The following is a 12,830-nucleotide window of genomic DNA, read 5'->3' as shown; positions in this document are numbered from 1 at the left end:
GCCTCCTCAGAGTTCAGAGCCTCCTCCTCAGATTGTCAAGGTGGGTAGAACTTCAAAAAGGAGTTCTGCTCTATTGTGTGTATTCGATTCAATTCGATTATTGAGTGTGTATTGGTTCAGTGCCTCCTCCTCGGAGAGCCCTAAACCCAAATATTACATAGCTCAATGTTGCAATATATTCTTTTCAATCTATACAGCTCGCGTGGGAAGTCTCTCTGGGGATTTCCGTCTCCTCCCTATGGGAGGGTGGTGGGATGTAATTTTTATCCTCAGCTGCGTCACGAGGGTTTCATGTCAGTCTGTGTTCTTTCTTTTTTGAATAAAAAGAGGAAGGTACATGAAGCACGACTGCTCCGTGTCGTTCTCCCAGGCGACTTGGAGGAACAATGTTTGGTGTCTTGCTAGACTATCCATTGATGTGTTTGGGTCTCGACGCATACATAGTGCTGGCTCGGTGTGTTTCTGTTAAAGAATCACGCAGGGGCTAAGTGCGCCTTGGTTGCTTGTTAAAACAGCGTTTTTATAGGGCAACTGGGATGGAGTTTTGTCTCTTCCGAGCGCCAGTTTACTAGGTTGTCTCGATGAATTCTCGTTCATATCTGGGGGATGTTAACGGAATAGATCTGAACATAGGTAGAGGGGTCTCACGCCCTTGGGGTGGGCCGCTGAGCACGGTCCAAATGGGACCGTCTGGGTGGCGCCCTCTTTTCATGTTTTAGATCGACACGCATACCTACCCCCTCTCCTGGAGTGGGCATGTCGGCGTGGTTAGGACACGGGACTGGTCTGGTCACGCTGGTCCAGGTCAGTTAACCCGTTGTCCGCCGGGGATGCAGATCTGCTGTTCTGGTACCCTGAGGGACTTGTGCTTTTTTCGGGGGGGAAAATGCCAGGTCTGTCCGGGTGTCACAGGTTTAGGCGTTATGGAGACCCTTTGTTGGGTACATGTTGTACTCTGCACTATCGTAATGGCTTACGGCCATACCAACCTGTACACGCCCGATCTCGGAAGCTAAGCAGGTTCGGTCCTGGTTAGTACTTGGTTGGGAGACCGCCTGGGAATACCAAGTGCGGTGTGCTTAGGGCTGGTTCTCCATTTTTTTCGCTCCTCTCTCTTGCGTGGCGAAGAGGGGGCTGTTGGGGTGGTCTTGGACGTCCTCTGGTAACCCTGTGCTTCCCGTGCCGCCGGGCCCGGTCCGAAGTAAAGTTTCGTTGATACCGTAGGCCTGGGATAACCCTTTTTTGAAAACTGAAACACTTGTACTGCGGTATAGCCGGTGTATACCCGCAGGTGTGTTTTGGAGTTTTTTCTTGAGGGGTTATAGGAACAACCACCATCTGTACAGAGAGGGTGGTTGATTCCCTGGTGTGTTGGAGCAGAGTCAACTCCCAGGTTACCCGGTTGAGTGTGCCCCTGCACGTTCATGCCGTCTGCCAATCATGTCAGCCTTCTCTGCCTCGACCCCTCTGGGTGGGTTTTTTTTAATGGAGGCTTCGTCATGGTGATCAACAACGCCAGCATACGCCCCTTCCGCCGGGGGGGCTGTTTTCAGCTGACTCCTTTGGCGCCTGTCTCGTCCGCAGTGCTCCAGGCTCAGGTTACAGCCTGTTGCCTGGTTTCCCCGGTGCGCTGCCTGCTTCCATTGGTTAACCTTTTGAGTGCTTACGGCCATGCTGACTGCCTGTTCTGCAGGGTCAGTGTGCCAGGCGGTGTGCTATTGGTGGGAAAGGGCCCGCTCTTGGAGGGGCCTTATCCGAATACGCTGGCGATGTGGGGGGCGGTGTCACTAAGTGACCACCTGGTGGGGTCTTGATGCCTGGCGTCATTGACCTCTCCGGGCCCCCTTTTTCCAGGGGATCCAGTCCCTTCAGTGGGTCTGGGTCTTCCTTCGCGCTCCGCTGCTACGGCCTTGCCACGGGGTTGGGTTTGCTCTTGACCCCGTGATTTTGGGGGCAGTAACGAGGTTGTTCCTTCCGTTCGTTCCCGGGTGGCATGCGGGTTGTGCGTGTGTGTAGTGGTGGGGTCAAGCAACGGTCTGCTCACCCTGTGCGTTGAGTTGCTTGAGTGCCTCTTCGCACGGTCGGATCCGTCGCCCTCCCGTGAACCTCCAATAGGGGGGGTATCCTCCATTAGGGAGGGTCGGGGGGGCTCGGTCCTCCCAGGTCTGATGGTACATTTGTCGGGCTATGGCTCCCGCTCAGCCCCTGTCATGCAGACAGGTGCTGAGCAAGCCATAACGACATAGAACGAAGGGTTATGTATATAACCCAGTTCTATGAGTTATGGTGCGCTCAGCACCTGGACGCCGCTGCGGCCCTTGATTTTTCATTGTGGTGAAATTTGTTGGGAAGGAGATGAGTGTGTGGCCCCACCCCTACTTATGTAGGTAAGCGGATGGGGGTGTGGTCAGATGAATGCTGGCATGTAAAGGTACATGGTGGAAGTTTCTATTCAGTGTATATACGCTGAAGCGAGATATATGCAGACAGGTGCTGAGCGCACCATAACTCATAGAACTGGGTTATATACATAACCCTTCGTTATAGTGACTATGAATGTTCTGACATGCTGCCAACAACATGGACAATGTGGAGCTTTTCCAGGTAGTAACTAGGGATGCACTGATCCGATATTGGTATCGGTATCGGCCGCCGATATCAGTAAAATAGCTGGATCAGGTATCGCTAAAAATACATATATTTATATATCGGATAAAAAAAAAATTATAATAAATAAAATAAGAAATAACCATTCAGTACATTTATATCTATGTGTTAATTTGTTACATTTAGTTTCACTAAGTTAAGAAAGTTATGTTTTAAGTCAAGCCTGATGTTGCCTTGCACAAAATAATGATCCCAGTCTCTTCCACACAGTGACAGTGATGCATACATTTTATTAATTGAATGAATGAAGTTTATTTTCTGTCTTTGTTTACAACAAATCAAACAAAATTGGACAATCGGTATCGGCCGATACCCAAACCCAGGTATCGGTATCGGGACTGCAAAAGTCGGATCAGTGCATCCCTAGTAGTAACCCAACAGAACATTACAACAGAGTTGATCCAGTTCACCTCCTGTCTCTATCTCTCTCTCTCCTCTATCTCTCTGTATCTCTCTCCCTCCCACCCTCTCTTCCTGTATCCCCCCCCCCTCTCTCTAATGTTTCCTGTCTGACTGAAACCTGAGCTCAACTTCCAGAAACACAGGAAACATTAGCCGACATCACAACATACATTATCCTGTGTGTGTGTGTGTGTGCGTGTGTGCGTGCGTGTGTGTGTGTGTGTGTCTGTGTGTGCTTGTGTTTTACTGCAGATAAATATAAAGGAAAGAATCTCTGCATGTCTGAGTGTCTGTCCTTCGCATTATGTCAAGAACCGTTCATATGATCGGCTACGCGCTCATCAGGTGTATTACTGAGGACCCAGTGACGTGCAGTGTTGAATTTGGTGTAGTTTGGCCAGATGGTGGCGCTAAAACAACAAACCTTACACGTATCTCAAGAACCGACCATCTGATCGACTTCACACTTGACCAGTTTTAAGACCCGCCTGGTTCCTATGGTCGTTTACTATAGTGGGTTTATATAGTTCCAATAATTGGTCTGACATTTAACAGAAGCAGAGTTGAGCAGAATTATTAAATAAGATCTGCGATTTTACATTTTAGAAAAACAAGAAAAAGGTCACGGGTACAAGACTGTCTACCCAATGCAAAACTACATCTTTCCAGGAACAGGTTCATTGCAAGCTGGCGCTGAGGGGATAGGGTAAAGGAGAGAGAGAGAGAGAGAGAGAGAGAGAGAGAGAGAGAGAGAGAGAGAGAGAGAGAGAGAGAGAGAGAGAGAGAGAGAGAGAGAGAGAGAGAGAGAGAGAGAGAGAGAGAAGAGACAGGGGAAGAGACAGGGGAAGAGACAGGGGAAGAGGGAAGAGATAGAGAGGGGGAAAGATAGCATAGAGAGAGGGAAAGAGGGGATAGAGGAGAGGGATGGAGGGAGAGAGAGAGAGGGAGTGAGGGAGAGAGGGGGAAGGAGAGGGAAGGAGCTATAGGGAAGGAGGGAGAGGGGGAGAGAGAGAGGGGGAGAGGGAGAAATAGAGCAGAGGAGAGAGAAGGGAGAGGGGAGAGAGAGGGAGAGGGGGAGAGAGAGAAGGGGGAGGGAGAGGGGGGGAGAAAGTCATTCAGAATGATGTAATGCAGTCAGCAGACTGGCCTACATCTGATAAAGTGTTCTCTCTACATCAGCTGAGGCTGGAAACAAAAAGGGAAAATAGATAACATTCATCTCCCTTCATATCCTACATTTTCAACACAATATGGAATTTTATCTTCACACACACACACACACAAATGCACACACACACACACACACACACACACACACACACACACACACACACCAGTGATATACAGTATAAAGGAAATGGAAGCATTGAACATAGGAGGTCAAGTTATGTAACCACACTGTTACAACACACACACACACACACACACACACACACACACACACACACACACACACACACACACACACACACACACACACACACACACACACACACACACACACACACACACACATAATAAGACAGAAATGATAACACACACACAAACACATAATAACACAGACAGGCGAGGAGACAGACAGACGAGGAGACAGACAGACAGACAGACAGACAGACAGACAGACAGACAGACAGACAGACAGACAGACAGACAGAACGACAGACAGAACGACAGACAGAACGACAGACAGACAGAACAACAGACAGACAGAACGACAGACAGAACGACAGACAGACAGAACGACAGACAGACAGACAGACAGACAGACAGACAGGCAGACAGACAGACAGGCAGACAGAACGACAGACAGACAGACAGACAGACAGACAGACAGACAGACAGACAGACAGGCAGACAGAACGACAGACAGACAGACAGACAGACAGACAGACAGACAGACAGACAGACAGACAGACAGGCAGACAGACAGACACCCCACAGTGTTAATGACCACATCCCCTTGTGTCTGCACCTAGTTCTCATATATTTTGTGCCAAAAAAGAAAATCCACAATATCCTTTTTATTTCCATCAAAAGAAGTCCATTGTTTTATTTTGCTGGATAAATGACCTAATTTGTGAGTTGCGTCACTCTGTACCAAATGTATCGTCCGCTACAATTCGATTATGTACCCCCCCCCCCCCCCTCCTCCTCCTCCTCCGTTTTAAAAAACATTGCGGGTACTTCAGGATGTCAATCAAACATCAATCCAATCAACCCCCAACCCAACCATCCGTCCGTCTGCCCACCCACCCACCCACCCACCCACCCACCCCACAGCTCTGTTGCATTTGAAAATGTATTAAATCATGGCAAGTGTCCATGTCATTTCCACGTATCTTTAAATCTTGAAATGTGTCACTCTAACTGGAGATAGTCTGCAGTTAAAGGAAGGAGGCTGGTTTCCTCATGTAGGAGACCCCTAACACACACACACACACACACACACACACACACACACACACACACACACACACACACAGCAGGGTATGCTGTGACTCACTCCTGAATCGTATACCCCAGTGCATTATGGGAGAGACCAGCATTTCCCCATCCAGCTCATGCAACAAACACACACACATATGCACACACATGCACACACACACACACACACACACACACACACACACACACACACACACAGCAAGAGAGAGGGAGAATTGAGAAATTGAGAGAGGGATTCCCCATTGGTAAGGAGGAAGTCAGGTGACCAGTTACCCTGGCAACAGCCCCCTGTCTCGTGAGAGATTGACATAGAAACAAAGAAGAGTGAGAAAGAGAGAGAGAAACAGACAGAGAGAGAGAGAGAGAGAGAGAGAGAGAGAGAGAGAGAGAGAGAGAGAAGGGTTCATTCATAGATTTTTTTTCAGCTCAGCTGAATAATCTAAGAACCAGCGTGAATGAACATTGATGAATGAATGAATGAATCCTATGAAAAAAATTAACATTAGACAACATTGGTACCATGGAAATACATAACCTTTGAATTGATGGGTGGATGAATGAACGAACAAACGAATGAATGAATGAATGAATGAATGAATGAATGAATGAATGAATGAATGAATGAATGAATGAATCCATCCATCCATCCATCCATCCATCCTTCCCTCTCTCTCAGGTCATCATCTTGATTCCTACCCATACACCTTTGCATCTTTTAAAGAGGGCATGTCATGTATATTTTAAAGAGGACCTGTCATGTATCGTTTAAAGACGACATGTTATGTATCGTTTAAAGAGGACCTGTCATATATCGTTTAAAGAGGGCATGTCATGTATCGTTTAAAGAGGACCTGTCATATATCGTTTAAAGAGGACATGTTACAGTATGTATCTTTTAAAGAGGACATGTTATGTATATTTTAAAGAGGACATGTCATGTATCGTTTAAAGACGACATGTCATGTATCGTTTAAAGAGGACATGTTACAGTATGTATCTTTTAAAGAGGACATGTCATGTATCGTTTAAAGAGGACATGTTACAGTATGTATCTTTTAAAGAGGACATGTCATGTATATTTTAAAGAGGACATGTTATGTATATTTTAAAGAGGACCTGTCATGTATTGTTTAAAGAGAACCTGTCATGTAGCGTTTAAAGAGGACATGTTAACATGTTACAGTATGTATCTTTTAAAGAGGACCTGTCATGTATCTTTTAAAGAGGACATGTCATGTATCGTTTAAAGAGAACCTGTCATGTAGCGTTTAAAGAGGACATGTTAACATGTTACAGTATGTATCTTTTAAAGAGGACATGTTACGTATCTTTTAAAGAGGAGTGTAAAAAACATTAGGTGTTCTTAGCTAATTAACCACCCTTGTGACCACCAAGGGCAATCATTCTGAACAGATTGTTTAGGCTTGTTGCTCTGAAGACTTCAAACCCTGGTCAAACAGCAAATATGAAATTTTTCTGACTGTGCAAAACCCATTTTACATTATATGTCGCCTTTAAAAATAGTCACTAGCTGACAGTCACTGATGAAAAATGCAGCCTTCTCGGGCTTTATGAAAATGTTTTTTTTCCATCACATTACCACTCCTCTTAATGTGGCTCTGAAAGCTTCCTCTTCTCACTGCTACTAATGGTGTGTGTGTGTGTGTGTGTGTGTGTGTGTGTGTGTGTGTGTGTGTGTGTGTGTGTGTGTGTGTGTGTGTGTGTGTGTGTGTTTTCTGCCCTCGGGGGCAGTTAGTGAAAGAGGTGAGGGGTGAGAGAGTATAGGAGGAAAGAAGGAGACAAGGAGAGAGAGAGAGAGAGAGAGAGAGAGAGAGAGAGAGAGAGAGAGAGAGAGAGAGAGAGAGAGAGGAGAGAGATGAGAGAGGGGGGAAGAGAGTGACAGATTGGTTTAGAGACATAGACAATAAGAGAGGTGAGAGAGACAGAGAGAGATTTTTTAGAAGATTTTATTTTATTTAAAAAAAAAACTTCAACGTTAATCCATGCCCCTCCCCTAATTATGACATCACATCCTTCTCACCTGCCACTCCACCTGTCCGGCAGGAAGTGATCTGGCTGCTGGAACACTTCCGGGTCGCGGTGAACAGCGTGGCTGATGTACATGACGGCGTGACCTTTAGGTACCTGGAACCCCTTCTAGGGTAGAGTCCTACACACACACACACACACACGCACAGAGAAATAATACAATTAGGGCTGTCAATCGATTAAAATATTGAATATTGTCCGAACTTGTAAGTCGCTTTGGATAAAAGCTCCAGCTAAATGACTAAATGTAAATGTAAATGTAGTTAACTGTGATTAATCACATATTAATTACACATTTTGTATCTGTTCAAAGTGTACCTTAAACACAGCCCAGTGTTAAATTGCTCCATCCGCTTCTCAATTTATCAGCTGAATTTGGCAATACAACCTTAATATTCAACGTTAAAGATCAAAGTAAGCCTCTACAGATATTGAGCATCATTTTGTTCATTTTGTTCCTAGTTCCACCTAGTGTCTATAGTCCCCACTGAGACATATTCAACCCTAGTTCCACCTAGTGTCATATAGTCCCTCCTGAGACGTATTCAACCCTAGTTCCATGCGTCTATAGTCCCTCCTGAGACGTATTCAACCCTAGTTCCACCTAGTGTCATATAGTCCCTCCTGAGACGTATTCAACCCTAGTTCCATGTGTCTATAGTCCCCCCTGAGACGTATTCAACCCTAGTTCCACCTAGTGCCCATAGTCCCCCTGAGACGTATTCAACCCTAGTTCCACCTAGTGTCTATAGTCCCCCTGAGACATATTCAACCCTAGTTCCACAATAGCTGCTTACGTAGGATCTGCAACATCTTTTGGCCAAATAGAATCTCGAATGAGGAACTTTATAAGAAGACAGGCAGCTTGCATAATTATGTCCCTTGAGATAAGGAGACGGAGGTTAAGATGGCTCAGCCATGTATTGAGGATGCCCAATGAAAGGATACCCAAAGTTGCCTTGAGATGTGTGAGGATTGGCCCATTCCCCGCCACACGCTTCTTCAAGGTACTGTGATGATTGGTCCATTCCCCGCCACACGCTTCAGGAGCGATTACCAATTCCATCACGCACCTGTTGTAGTTTGTAATTAGCGCTCCAGAGGCTTCATATACTCGGGCCTTCTATCAATCGTTGTCGGGTCGTTTTGGATTACTACTGCCTGTCTCCCCCCGTTGTTGTGCCTCGTCTACTTTTTCTCCAGGACGTCTTTGGAAGTCGCCGCTGGTGTATATCTCGATCATCCGTTTGGAGCTGTGCCTCGTTGCCCGCTTTACGCGTTTGCGCTTTGGTGAATTTTTGGAAACAAACCTTTTGGATTATCTGTTTTTTGTGTGTTTGGATAACACTGAATAAATACCGTTTTTGTTTTGTACTGGACTCAGCTAATTTGTGTGTTTGGATAACACTGAAGAAATACCGTTTTTGTTTGTACTGGACTCAGCTAACTTGTGTGTTGGTAACACCGAAGATCAAGTCACTTGTGATTTATACTGGACTCAGCTAAGGAGGACTGAACTGCACTGCCTCTGTGTACAGTTGGACTGATTATTGACCACTCTCTCTCTCTCTCCGTTTCCTCTCCGAGTTGGATCCGGGAGTATCTGCAGAGCCGCAGAGGCAGTGGCGCCTACGCCGATTCCCCACCTCTAGACCGGGAGGATCTGCAGAGCCGCAGACAACTCTGCCGAGAGCATTCTCCTTTTTGTTAATTCTGATTTGTTATTTGGCTCATTTTGATTCTGTAATAAATACGCCCTAGTGTTTGGCTAATTCTGAACTACCTGTCTGTGCCGTGCTGTTGGGGTCGGTTTCAAACCATAACAAGATGGACCCCAGTTGGAAAGAGAAAGAGGGGTAGACCAAAGAACACCTGGCGAAGAACAGTGATGATGGAGCTGAAGGAGATGGGTCTTTCCTGGGACGAAGCGCAGGCCAAAGCACGAGACAGGATTCAGTGGCAGTGTATGATTGCGGCCTTATGCCCCAACCGGGACGAAGAGGATAAGTAAGTAAGTTCCACCTAGTGTCTATAGTCCCTCCTGAGACATATTCAACCCTAGTTCCACCTAGTGTCTATAGTCCCCCCTGAGACGTATTCAACTCTAGTTCCACCTAGTGTCTATAGTCCCCCTGAGACATATTCAACCCTAGTTCCACCTAGTGTCTATAGTCCCTCCTGAGACATATTCAACCCTAGTTCCACCTAGTGTCTATAGTCCCTCCTGAGACATATTCAACCCTAGTTCCACCTAGTGTCTATAGTCCCCCCTGAGACATATTCAACCCTAGTTCCACCTAGTGTCATATAGTCCCGTCTGAGACGTATTCAACCCTAGTTCCACCTAGTGTCTATAGTCCCCCCTGAGACGTATTCAACCCTAGTTTCACCTAGTGTCTATAGTCCCTCCTGAGACGTATTCAACCCTAGTTCCACCTAGTGTCCATAGTCCCCCCTGAGACATATTCAACTCTAGTTCCACCTAGTGTATATAGTCCCCCCTGAGACGTATTCAACCCTAGTTCCACCTAGTGTATCATATAGTCCCCCTGAGACGTATTCAACCCTAGTTCCATCTAGTGTCTATAGTCCCCTCTGAGACGTATTCAACCCTAGTTCCACCTAGTGTCTATAGTCCTCCCTGATACGTATTCAAACCTAGTTCCACCTAGTGTCATATAGTCCCCTCTGAGACGTATTCAACCCTAGTTCCACCTAGTGTCTATAGTCCTCCCTGATACGTATTCAACCCTAGTTCCACCTAGTGTCTATAGTCCCCCTGAGACGTATTCAACCCTAGTTCCACCTAGTGTCTATAGTCCCCCCTGAGACGTATTCAACCCTAGTTCCACCTAGTGTCTATAGTCCCCCCTGAGACGTATTCAACCCTAGTTCCACCTAGTGTCATATAGTCCTCCCTGAGACGTATTCAACCCTAGTTCCACCTAGTGTCATATAGTCCCTCCTGAGACGTATTCAACCCTAGTTCCACCTAGTGTCTATAGTCATCCCTGATACGTATTCAACCCTAGTTACACCTAGTGTCTATAGTCCCCCTGAGACGTATTCAACCCTAGTTCCACCTAGTGTCTATAGTCCCCCCTGAGACATATTCAACCCTAGTTCCACCTAGTGTCATATAGTCCCCCCTGAGACGTATTCAACCCTAGTTCCACCTAGTGTCATATAGTCCCCCCTGAGACGTATTCAACTCTAGTTCCACTTAGTGTCTATAGTCCCCCCTGAGACGTATTCAACCCTAGTTCCACCTAGTGTCTATAGTCCCCCCTGAGATGTATTCAACCATAGTTCCACCTAGTGTCTATAGTCCCCCCCTGAGACGTATTCAACCCTAGTTCCACCTAGTGTCTATAGTCCCCCCCTGAGACGTATTCAACCCTAGTTCCACCTAGTGTCTATAGTCCCCCCTGAGACGTATTCAACCCTAGTTCCACCTAGTGTCTATAGTCCCCTCTGAGACGTATTCAACCCTAGTTCCACCTAGTGTCATATAGTCCCCCTGAGACGTATTCAACCCTAGTTCCACCTAGTGTCATATAGTCCAACCCTGGGGGGGGGTCAGTACCGTGATGTCAGAACCGTGAAGTCAGTACCGTGAAGACAGAACCGTGACCTTGTTACTGTGACGCCGTTACCGTGAAATTGTGGGATGAATACACATTCTGTTACACCCCTACTCTCTTCTAATACATACGCCTATATTAAAGAGTTCTTTCTCTCTTTATCTCTCTCTCAGTCTGTCTCTCTTCTTCTTTTTTCTCTCTCTCTCTCTCTCTCTCTCTCTCCCAACGAACTCACTGCCCCCAGCAGTTAATGTTCACAACTGCAGAACACTGACAGAGAGAAGTGGGGGGGGGAAGGGAGAGACAGAAAAATATATATGTGAGAGGAGAGGGATATACAGAGAGAGAGAGAGAGAGAGAGAGAGAGAGAGAGAGAGAGAGAGAGAGAGAGAGAAGAATAGATCTTTATTGTCATTGTTACAGTTGTTACAACGAAATTTTAAAAATGCAACCCTAGGTGCTAGTAAAAAATAAAAACAGTCCTAAACACAGTGTTAAATATAAAAACATAAAAACAGGGGTGGGGCGTAAATAACATTAATAAAACTAATAAAACAGGGGGGTATAAAATATAGTTGCACTATCTCTTAATGTTGTGTGTGTGTGTGCGTGTGCGTGGGGGGGGGGGGGGGGGGGTGCAAGGAGACTGTTGTTTTAAAATTTAGCTGAGTTTAGTGCACATATGGCCCTGGGATAAAAGCTGAACTTCAGTCTGTTTGTCCGGGTGGGCATGACGCTGAAACGCCTGCCCGAGTGCAGCCGCACGAGGTGCTTGTTGCCCGGGTGGTGTGGGTCCTTCAGTATTTTTACTGCTTTTTTGAGGCAGCGGGAGTTGTATAGTCCCTCCAGTGAGGGGAGGGGGCAGCCGATGATCTTCTGGGCCGAGTTGACAACCCTCTGGAGAGCCTTCCTCTCTGCGGCTGTGCAGCTGAGGAACCACACGTTGATGCAGTAGGTGAGGATGCTTTCCACGAAGCAGCGGTAAAAAGACACAAGCAGGTCTTGTCTGAGGTGGTAGTTTCTCAGTACTCTCAGGAAGTAGAGTCTCTGCTGTGCCTTTTTTACTATCGCCGTGGTGTTGATTCTCCAGGTCAGGTCATCCTCCAGGTGGACACCCAGGAACTTGATGACGAGACTCTCTCCACACATCCCCCGTCGATATACAGGGGCTGTATGTCGGTCTTCTTCCTCCTGTAGTCCACGATCATCTCCTGGGTCTTTAGCTTGTTCAGCTGTAGGTTGTTATCCTTGCACAGGGCTGACAGCTGCTCTATCTCATCGCGATACGCGGTCTCGTCACCTTTTGTGATGCAGCCCACCACGGTGGTGTCATCAGCGAACTTGATGATGGTGTTGCTGGGGTGGACTGCGGTGAAGTCGTGTGTATAAATGGAGTAAAAAAGGGGACTCAGCACGCAGCCCTGGGGGGATCCGGTGCTGAGGCTGATGGCTGTGGAGGTGTGGGGGCCTATCCTGACCCTCTGGGGGCGGTCAGAGAGGAAGTCCTTAGACCACCGGCAGAGGGGATGGTTTAGTCCAAGGTCCATGAGTTTGGGCACTAGTATGTCAGGCAGGATGGTGTTAAATGCAGAACTAAAGTCCACGAAGAGCAGCCGTGCGTAGCCCCCCGCTCTCTCCAGATGGGACAGAGAGAGATGAGAGAGAGAGAGAGAAAGAGAGAAA

The 12,830-nt window shown here is 46.9% G+C and overlaps 1 pseudogene across 1 annotated transcript in view; it reads right to left on the bottom strand.

Moving 5' to 3' along the window:
- The window catches only part of LOC311237961 (cytochrome P450 26B1-like), a 110,125-nt pseudogene that overhangs the window by 44,637 nt on the left and 52,658 nt on the right, over positions 1–12,830 (bottom strand). The window contains exon 9 of the transcript XR_014621094.1: positions 7,556–7,684. The product of XR_014621094.1 is annotated as a cytochrome P450 26B1-like (transcript). The remainder of the gene's footprint in view (positions 1–7,555; positions 7,685–12,830) is intronic.

This window comes from Notolepis coatsorum (genome assembly GCF_963971535.1).
Source record: "Notolepis coatsorum genome assembly, chromosome: 12".
Lineage (NCBI taxonomy): Eukaryota > Metazoa > Chordata > Actinopteri > Aulopiformes > Paralepididae > Notolepis > Notolepis coatsorum.
The sequence above is the reverse complement of the archived record's forward strand: the minus strand, read 5'-3'. Positions and strand labels throughout refer to the sequence as shown.